The 9,705-nt window shown below is 55.4% G+C and overlaps 1 long non-coding RNA gene across 1 annotated transcript; it reads left to right on the top strand.

Annotated features, from left to right (window-relative positions):
- Positions 1 to 4,618: 4,618 nt before the first annotated feature.
- LOC128776113 (uncharacterized) lies at positions 4,619 to 6,475 on the top strand. The gene is made up of 3 exons (XR_008421039.1): positions 4,619 to 4,796; positions 4,915 to 5,316; positions 5,463 to 6,475. It is a non-coding gene; the product is annotated as an uncharacterized LOC128776113 (long non-coding RNA).
- The last annotated feature ends 3,230 nt before the right edge of the window (positions 6,476 to 9,705 follow it).

Here is a 9,705-nt window from a genome sequence, read left to right as displayed (position 1 = left end):
GGCCTCCCTGGGCCCTTCTCCACCCTTCCTCACCCTGCTCTGGCCCACCCCACCCCCACTTGCACAGCACCAGTGAGCTTCCTCGCTCTCTGGCCCCTGATTGCTCTCTGATGGGTGGTAACTGCTTAATGTCGGAGGACAGGAGGACAGTAAGGTCGAGGATTTATTCCCCTAACTCCTTCCTTGCAGGACCCCCACCAGATGGCCGTGTCCCTTGATCAATGGCCACAGCTTCTATCGGGCAGCCCCCTCCCCACCGCCCTGAAAATTTCTCTCTTCTAGGGCCAGTAACTGTTCCTTCTGTTGTCCCTTCAGGCCCAGGGGAGGTGAGGGACCCTGCTGTTGCCAGTCTAGGGACACTGCAGTCTCCTTGGTTAGTTTCCTTAACCCTGCCCACACCTCTGTAAATAGTTGTCAACTCTCTTCATAGTATGGAGACTGAGTGTGTCACCACCCCTGGGGTCCCCAACAGATGTTATGGCTCTAAGGACTCCCCCAAGTACTTAAGTGCCTGAGACAGCCCTTGACACAAAGCAGAGAGACTCCAAGGGACGGTTCCTCCTCTCCTCCCCTGGGAGAGCTGAAAGGGACCATTGAAAGGTATGGTGTGGGAGACAGGGCCACAGTGGGCAGATCTGGGCTCTGCATTGTGGTGTAAGCATCACAGGAGAGAGAGGACCACTTCCAGGGCAGCGTGAGAGGAGCTCGGGTCCCCTCTTCTGCCCCACCCGTGTCCTGCAGTCGGGCAGACTGTGTGGTCTCAGGGACGGAGGTCCATGGTGAGGTGGCAGGGGAGGACAGGGGAGAGTGTAGGTACATTCTTGCAAGACTGCTTCTATCTTATAGCAAAATTTGCAGCTCCTTGGTCCCATTGGCCTTCCCTAGGCCACCACCAGGCTGAGACACAGCTGCCCATCCCCATCCCGCCCTGCCCCCGCAGCAACCCAGCAGCCTCCTTCCATGCCCCAGCCTGGCAGCGGGAGACAGGGCTGTCAGAATGCATCACATCAGTGCTCGAGCTAGAACTCCAGCTGGGCCAAGTGACCTTGTAGGTTCTGAGGGGCACGGGCAGCGGGGCAGGAGATAAATATCCTGGCTGGATGTATAGCATCTTCCGGGCCGGAGGGAGGTGGGAGCCAGGCCTCCCTGGAACAGCAGCCCCTCCATCCTGCAGTCACTCTTTGGGATCTGTCCCTTCAGGGGCCTCACAGCAGGTCAGCGTCAGCCTAGGCTTTCGGGGTGACTGTTCTGATTCTGGAGGCTACAAAGAATTCATTAACGAGGAAACATTTCTTGTTCGGGGTAAGGGAAGTTCACCTCCTCTTGGAGCCCACGTTCTCCAGTGCGTGGGCGGAGAATTGCCACAATTCGCTTCTGCCAAGCCCTTTGGTGTTTTCAATGCACTATCCCTCTGGAGCTTTATGACACCCCCACGAGACAGGAATACGTCGTGGGGGTATCGTGGGGGTAAATACGCCGCGTTTACTACCGTGGAGGAACCAGAAGCCCAGAGAAAGTTAAATGAACCGTCCAAGAGGCAGAGAGGAGACTCAAACCCACCTCGGCTGAGTCTGTAAACCAGATGAAGACTTTCCCCGCAGGTTCTTTTAAGTGAGGATAACACTCATCTGCCTTTCTCTTTCTCCTCCCTCTAGGTCGTCGGCTGTGGATAGCACGGGAACCAAAGTTAAGTCAAGAGTGTGGTTTAATCTCATCTGGATCAACTCCCTGGAAGAGGTGAGAGGAAGAAGGTACAGTTGAGACTAATTCCGTCTGTAGATTGGGGGATTTGTTTTTTAAGTTTATTGATATATTTCTGAAAGAGAGAGAGAGAGCACGGCCAGGGGAGGGGCAGAGAGAGAGAGAGAGAGAGAGAGAGAGAGAGAGAATCCCAAGCAGGCTCTGGGCTGTCAGCACAGAGCCCGGCGCGGGTCTAGAACTCACAAACCGTAAGATCGTGACCTGAGTCAAAACCAAGAGCCAGACACCTAACCGACCGAGCCACCCGGGTGCCCTGAATTGGGGATCTTGAAAAGGAACAGCCATTCTGAAGGTCGAAGGCCCGTGGTCACTGGCCATCCTGAGGGAGCCCTCCCCCAGCTTGCCTCTCCCTTGACACAGGCATCGTTTTCCTTCCCCCATCCCTTTGGTGTCTTGTTAGCAGAAGAGATTTCAGTCAGACTTTGGGGAGGATCTCCCTATCCTCCCACTGAGAACCCTCTTGGACAGTTTTATCTCCTTCCGAGGAGATCGCGCTGTGGACCAAGTTGCTGTTCCTTGCCATTGTGTTTGGATCCACCCGGTTCCACTCCTTTGTCTTTTGTTTTTGCTTCCCCCCCCCCCCCCAATTGTCTACAGGCTTCCCTGATGCAGAGCAATCACCCCATGGAGCACGGCCCCGAAGCTGAGGGCTGGAGCGAAAGCTGTGTTTGGGGGTGACAGTGACATAATCTCGAAAAAGCTCCATCTGTCATCTCTGGCCTTTTACTGTTGTAACAGCACTTATGGTCCCAGCCAACTGCTGAGGAATCTGTCTGTGGTTTAATTAGCCTATAACTCCAGCCTCCCCCACCATGCAAGAAAGCAATAAACAGCTTCCATCCTCTTTAGTGGGGCTGGGTAGACACAGCAGGGGGAGCCACATGAGGCTTGGGGCCAATGAGGTCTTTGAGGGCAAATGAAGGACTTCCGGACCTGCAGGGAATGACTCTCGACTTGTGCTTCTGCTCCCTGCTTGGGCCGTGGGAGACCAGTCAGTGTGCTTAAAGGAAACCTAAAAATGACAATGTAACAACCTCTCGTGCCCATGGTGTTTTCCACTCCACAAGAGCTTTCTCTGACACTTTCTTATCAGGTGCCACTCTGGACCTCAGTTTCTTCTTCTGTGAAGTGAGGGCATTGGGCTCAATGATTCCTGAAGTCTTATCCCCATCGGGACTTTCTGCGGGCTCCCTTATCCCAAAGATACCCCAGGGATGTGACTGGAACTGGTGTCATTAGGCTCATTTTATAGCTGAGAATTCCGAGGAGCAGCGAAGGGAAGTGATTTGCCCTCGGTCACTCAGGGAACCCCGGCAGAGCCATGCCTGTCACCTGGTGTGGTGGAAAGAGGAAGGAGATACACCTTGACCCTTAGCTCAAGGACATAGGAGGTAGAGGTGTGGTTAGAGGCCCCAAAGCTGTGCCTGGACCATCTTGAGGAGGGGTCTGCCCTGCAAGGGAGTGAGGTGGGGAGCTCCCCTGGGTCGGTGCGGGATATAACCAGGAATTTGTGCCTGAGAGCCTCCTTTAGAATGCCTGTTCCACAGGTGTGGTCTATCCAGTTCGCCACTATATCCCTACAGCCTAGAACAGTGCCTGGCGTGTGGGAGATGCTCCAAAAATGCCGGTCAGTGAATGAATGAGTAGATGGGGCTGGTGATCCCAGCGATCCCCGTTCACAACGCCCTGCTCTCCTTGTGCAGGGCCCAGACAGCGAAGCCACGTGGGCGCTATCCGCAGTCGATACTGGGCCATGCAGGATTCCGAGATCCGAGACAGTTCCCACATTTTTCTGGCTGCATGTGAGCACCCCCTGACTCTCTTCCCTCACTTCCCCCAGTGCCTTCGGAGTGATGGATGCTCTTCCGGGGAGGAAGGGTTCGATCTGGGTTTCCAATCTCCTCTGGATGCATCGCTGCCAAAATACAATACACAATTACGGGGACACGATACATCAGTGATCACTGGGGGAAAGAAACCCCGTGTGGACAGCAAAGCTAATGGCTGGTATCTAAACTTATGACTACAGTCAGCTCAGAACCCCTCTGGTTCTATGGCAGGAAGCCGGTAGTCGCCCTCGGGTAACACCCCCTTGCTCCTTCTCAAACCCAGCCACACCCCGGGCCCACCCTCCCTCCTGTCCTTCCTTCCAGGCCCCAGAGCCTCAGCGCCTTTCTTTCCGCTCTGGTGTGGCTACCATCACTCTGTCCCTCGGGGTTCACTGCCTTCCAGCCTGACTGTGGCAGGAACACAGTCCCCCCACTTGCCCCTCTTTGCTGCCTTCCAAAGCCCCTTTCCTTCCAGGAGATCATCTGCTGGGTCATTTGGGCAGCAGAGTAGAGGCGACCAAGATCCCACAAGACAAGAGACCAGCGTGCAGGTCCCCGCATGGATCCAAGGGCCACAGCTCCTGGACTCGCCCCTGCTGGCCCCTGGCTTCCCTTTCACCCAGAGACCCAGACACCTGAAATCACAACCAGGGAGGCCCAGAAAATTAAAACTCGAGCCCGCTCCAGAGCCCGTCTGTCTCAGGGGCTGGCCAGCTTCCGGATGGCCTCCCGCCTAGGCCACATATGTCTCAATAGGGTATATCCCCTTTCCTCCAGGGTTCTGAAACCTGGGGTTTATGGTCAGGATGTGTGGACCCCTGAAATTGCACCACAACTCGGGTGTGTGTGTCTGTACTTTTTCTGGAAAGAGGCTTCATCAGTTTCTCACAGAACAAAAATGTGTATCTCTATGAAGGTAAGCATGACGGTTTTGAGTGAGCATAGGGGCTGAGCTAGCTTCAGTAGTAAGGAGTTTTTATTTATTCATTTATTTTTAATTTTTTAACATTTATTTATTTTAGAGAGAGATAAAGCGACAGAGCGCGAGCAGGGAAGGGGCAGAGAGAGGAGACACAGAATCCAAAGCAGGCTCCAGGCTCCGAGCTGTCAGCCCAGAGCCCGACGCGGGGCTCGAACTCACGAGCCGTGAGATCATGACCTGAGCCGAAGCCGGCACTTAACCAACGGAGCCACCCAGGCGCCCCAGTAAGTAGGACTGTTGAAGAAATTTACGTTACTGCTTTAAGCCTTGAACCACATTGTCTTGGACTGTGGATGGGTCCTCCTTTCTAGTCTGATAAACAGGTTGGTCATTTGTACCCAGGTGCACGCACAGAATTAACCTGCCCCAGAGTATGGGTCACGATTCGGCCCTGGGACGGTGAGGACGTGAGCTAAATGCCACCAGAGTGGAGCCAAAGCCCCATCGCAGCCCGCCCAACCCGAGCACTCAGCACGCAGTCGGTGAGCAGGCTGGACACCCACCGGAGGGAGCGCAGTCCTAGGCCAGGGTCCCTCGGAACCCACCCTCTTTCCCCAAACCTGCGGGCTTTCGGGGAGGCCTAGCTGAGCCCCACAGCTAGCCAGCCGGCGAGGACACGAGGCAGACCTGCCTATTTGTTTATGAGAAGGCCTTCCGTCTCTGGATATTCCAGAAAGACGGCGCTGAGCTCACTTGTCTCGCTGAGAAGACAGAAAGGCCCGGAGACCAGGAAGCATCCTCGAGGTATGTTGATAAATACCACAGCTTTTCAGCCTGCTGAGACCGTATGATCTTTGTTGAATCACCTAATCTACTCGGCTAATTATGCCCATTTTCCCTTCTCTCTTTCTCTCTTACTCTCCCTTCCTCGTCACAATGTGGCACTTCAGAAACTCTCTCTCTGAGGAATTTCAAGGAGCCGGCTGGGTCTCTGTGGAGTTCGCGGCATTATCTCATTACCATCTCGCCTGGTGATCGGATTCCGTTAGCTGACTCTCTTTATTAGCAGGCAAAGGCAAACTTATGAAATACCTTTAAACCTGGATTTCCTTAACAATATATCATTGGGGAACTGACAGCCCTCGTTCGCTTCCCTCTGCCAGAGAGAATTAAGATTGTTCCCAATTTAATCTCTTTTCCGCATCGGAGGCGGGCATTTGTGTTTCAGCCGAAAACTCGAGGGAGCGGCTCTGGGGGAGGAGGCTTTGGATGGTCACAGAGGAGCTTTGATAGGTGTCCCGTGTGCCGTGATGCAGACGGGACGGGGCTGGCCTTGGCTTCGGGGAGCCTGGGCAAGAAGTCCCCCGTTCTGCCCTTGGTAGGAGCGGCGGGCACGCGTCCCTGCTGGGAAGAGATAAGAGAACAGATCTGTGAGTTACCGTCTCTGTAGTGTCGGGGACAGGTGTTGGGGTGATGCCTAGGCTGTCACGGATACCGCTCACTGTAATGCCAGCTAATTCCACGGCCTTCTGGCTTTCTAGAAGTCAGAGTCACCAGGCTGGCTCTTGATAGGGTTCTGGCTGAGTCGTGCCCTGGCTGTGTACCCACGGGTACGGTGCAAGTGATGCTGCTGTCCCGCTCAGATCCCCGTGGCTGGCCCGGTGCACTCACCCCCCAGCTGAGCATTGGCTGCTAAAACTCGCAGCTGTCCCCCGTCTCTAGAGAATGAGTCTTAGACGGAATGGGAGCCACCTGACCCCAGAGGGTAGGCAGTAACACCCTGCCCTAGTCACCTCGCCTTAAGCCATGAAACAATGACTGACTGACCCAGGGGCACAAAAGACCAGCCCCCTTGCCTTCAGGTGAGTCTGACCTTGAAGCATAATCCATGCTCCTGGGGTCCCCGGCTGAAGTTGATCCCAGCCCAGGCCTCGTTCCCTCACCTGCCTCTCCCGAGCGCGCTTTCCCTGGGCTCAGCCTGTAGTAAACGGTTGCATTTGGGCTGCTTGGGTTTTCTGGGCTCTGCTGGGCCTCTTCTGGAGTCAGACTGCGCGTGGCAGGGAGTTGCCATGGACGGTCAAGGCTGGCGGGACCACGCAGTGAAGCCGTGAGCAGTCACGGAGCCCCCCCCCCCACCCCCGGGGCACGTCCTGAGTACCCTCCCCCGGTAACAAGCAGGCATGGCTGGGAGTGCCTGGACCCATAGCCCGCCTGGCAGGGGCTGCCTGGGACGCTGTCCTCCCCCTCGCTGTGTTAGTGGAGCACATAAGCCGCCCTCCGAGGCAGCTCTGAACCATGGCCTCTTAGATCTGCACGGCCCCCGCCAGAGCCGTGGAGCCTGACCAGGGCCCGCCCGGCCAAGCACATCACATCCCTACAGGCGCTCTGCATGGAGATGTGGAAGGCTGCAGAGGAGAGGGGAGAAGAACTGTGTTGGAAAATCCTATTATCTAGCCAGGCCCCCATTGATAGCCCATGCATGAAACCAATTTACAAAGTGTGAGTCAAAGCTTCGTGGACCGCCTGTTCTCACGGGAGCCCAGCAATCACCCTGCCCACGGCCTCCGCACACAGAATGCCGGGCCGCCCTCCGTCCACGCTGGCTCGCTCTAGAGTTGTCAGTCAGCGCCCTGGGCTGACCACCCTCCCTCGCCACCCCTCCCCCCCCCCCCCCACCTCGGCTCCTGCTAATGTCGGGAGAATTTATTACTGTGGCAGAAGAGAAACACTTTGAGGAAAGCATGATGAGTTTCCAATCTCCACTTTGCTGGCGGCTTGAGCGAGCCCAAGTGCGAAGCTTCAGGCTGTGAGGGTTTTCCGAAGGTCATACTGTCTGTCCATCTTCTGTCACCAGATGCAGTTGCAATGGCACGGAGGCCCGGGTGGCGCCTGTAATCAGGGGCAAGGCTCATAACCTCTCTGAGCCTCAGCTTCCTTCTCTGGAAAAGGGAATGCCCTTCTGAGCCGAGGTCAGGACCTCACGAGATGGTGCACACAGAAGTGCCCGGCACATAGTAGGTACTCAGATAAACGTTTATTATCTTTCGCCTCCGCCAAAACAGGTCATACAAGGGGCCAGGGAAGGAAAGGCTACTGATTTTCCTCGTAGAATATTCTGGTATGTCTGATACGTAACAGTCAAGAAGCTCTTTTATTTAGTAGGGGCGCCTGGGCGACTCAGTCGGTTGAGCGTCTGATTATTGATCTCAGCTCGGGTCACGAGCTCACGGTTGGTGGGCTCGAGCCCCGCGTGGGCTCCGTGCTGACTGTGTGGAGACTGCTTGGGATTCTGCCTCTCCTGCTCTCTGCCCCTCCCCGCTTATGTGCGCACGCGCGCTCTCTCTCTCCCTCTCTCAAATAGATAAACGTAAAACAAAAAGAGGCTCTTTGATTTCGCCACGGTGTCACCTGCTGAAAATTATTCTGGTCTCCAAAGAGACCACCGCTTCTCTGCTAACACCAGCATCGTACTGACTGTGTGCCAGGCACTGTCCTAAGTATTCTGTGCACATTAAACTGCTTAAGTCTCGCCACAACACGTAGGTGTAGAAAAATGTTAACGGACAGACACTGTAACATGCTTATCCTAAATTCATTTAACGATTCATGAGCTGTTCCCTTTCTCTGGGAGCAGGGTGGGAGGGTCTCTGCTCTGCCTCACCTTGAGAAGCTTCACCTGGAGAAGTGGACCCACCATCCCTGCTTCCCTCTAACGGGGTCTAATGGGGTCAAAGATGACCCCGTCTTTGACATTAGCCCCTTGCTAAAATGTCCTGGTAGAGTGGGGGGAGGGCCTCCGACACGGGCCAGGCCGATACATCTTGACTCCCTGCTCCAAGAGGGGGGGCTCTGTCCTCTAGGCCATTTTTACCCGACAGCCAAGAAGCCTCCTCCTCCCCAATCTCCCACTCTAGGGGTCCTGCTCCTCAGTGAAGAGTATCCGTCCCCCAGGGAGAGGGGCTCTGGTGCCTTCCCAGGGCAATAAGAATGTGCCTCTGGTCTCAATGCGGAGGATTCTGGAGCTTACACAGAAGAACCCACTGATGAAACGTGCAGTCTCTAGATCCACATCAAAGCCAGGACCTCCAAGTCCTCATCTGTAAAATGGGCATGAGAAGATACCAGTACTGTTAGGGGATTAGGAGGATTTAACGCGTAAAATGCAGTATCTGGGACACAGGATAAATAAAGCTTGGCTATTACAGTGGCCAGACTCAAGATTACAAACCGCCTTTTTCTTTGCCGTTTGGGTCACCCAATTCATCCATTGGAAAGTTCACTTTTTTTGTTCATATCCGTGTGAGACCTTTCTCTCCCGCCTTCGTCTACAACTCTGTGTCAAGCGAGCAGAGGAGGGCGGGAGGGAGGAGGGATCTGGAGAGGGGAGGCAGGCGTGGGTAAGGACAGGGGAGATGGCCTCGGAGCTAAGATATTTAGCGGCCTCCAGGTGACTCTGCGGAGAGCAGAGTGTGTTAGAAGCCTTTGCCAGCTGGCAACAAGCCAGGTCCCTTTGGCTAACTAGGCCATCTCTGATGGGGCTCCCGGGGCCCACCCCGCACAGGCCAAGTGAATGACATCCTCTAGATGCAGGTACGTGACCCTTGCCCTAGGTGGCAGTTTGCAGGTTGTCCGTGCGGGACCCCTCCTGGCCCCTCCAGCCCCCCTCAGCTGCCTGGGAGGCGGAAGGAGTGGAGAGCCCCCGGGGACCAAAGAAGGAACGCAGGTCCTGTCTGCAGGTTCCCAGCTCCACAATCTGCAGGACCAGATCTACCTGGGAAAATGGCCCTCTTCGTAGAACACAGAGGCCCACGTCATCAAGGGATAACAGATTCTCCCCAAAGCGATCCTTCTGTGACCACAGGAGATCCCATCAGCCACTCAGCCTGGTGCTCTGCCCCCGGAGCTGGGCACCAGCCTCTTTTCCTTCTGTCACAGGGTACTCTGTGAGTGGAACTCCACCCCCCCACCCCCACTCCGGGTCAGAAAACTGGTGTGGACCCGGCCGACCTCGTGAAAAGTTGCTGACCTGGACAGACACTGTGGGCCTCTTTGTAAGTGAGCCAGTCAGGCCTGGGGGGACTTCGGAGGACCACCGAGGGTCGTCAGAACCCTGTGAAATGTCGATCTGCTTTGAAAGGAGTTTTTCAGGCACCCAGACAAGCAGGCACCCACGCGTGTGGAGAGCAGAGAACC

This window comes from Panthera pardus, unplaced genomic scaffold (assembly GCF_024362965.1).
Source record: "Panthera pardus isolate Hobbes unplaced genomic scaffold, ASM2436296v1 HiC_scaffold_12, whole genome shotgun sequence".
Lineage (NCBI taxonomy): Eukaryota > Metazoa > Chordata > Mammalia > Carnivora > Felidae > Panthera > Panthera pardus.
This window is presented reverse-complemented; position numbering and strand designations above follow the sequence as displayed.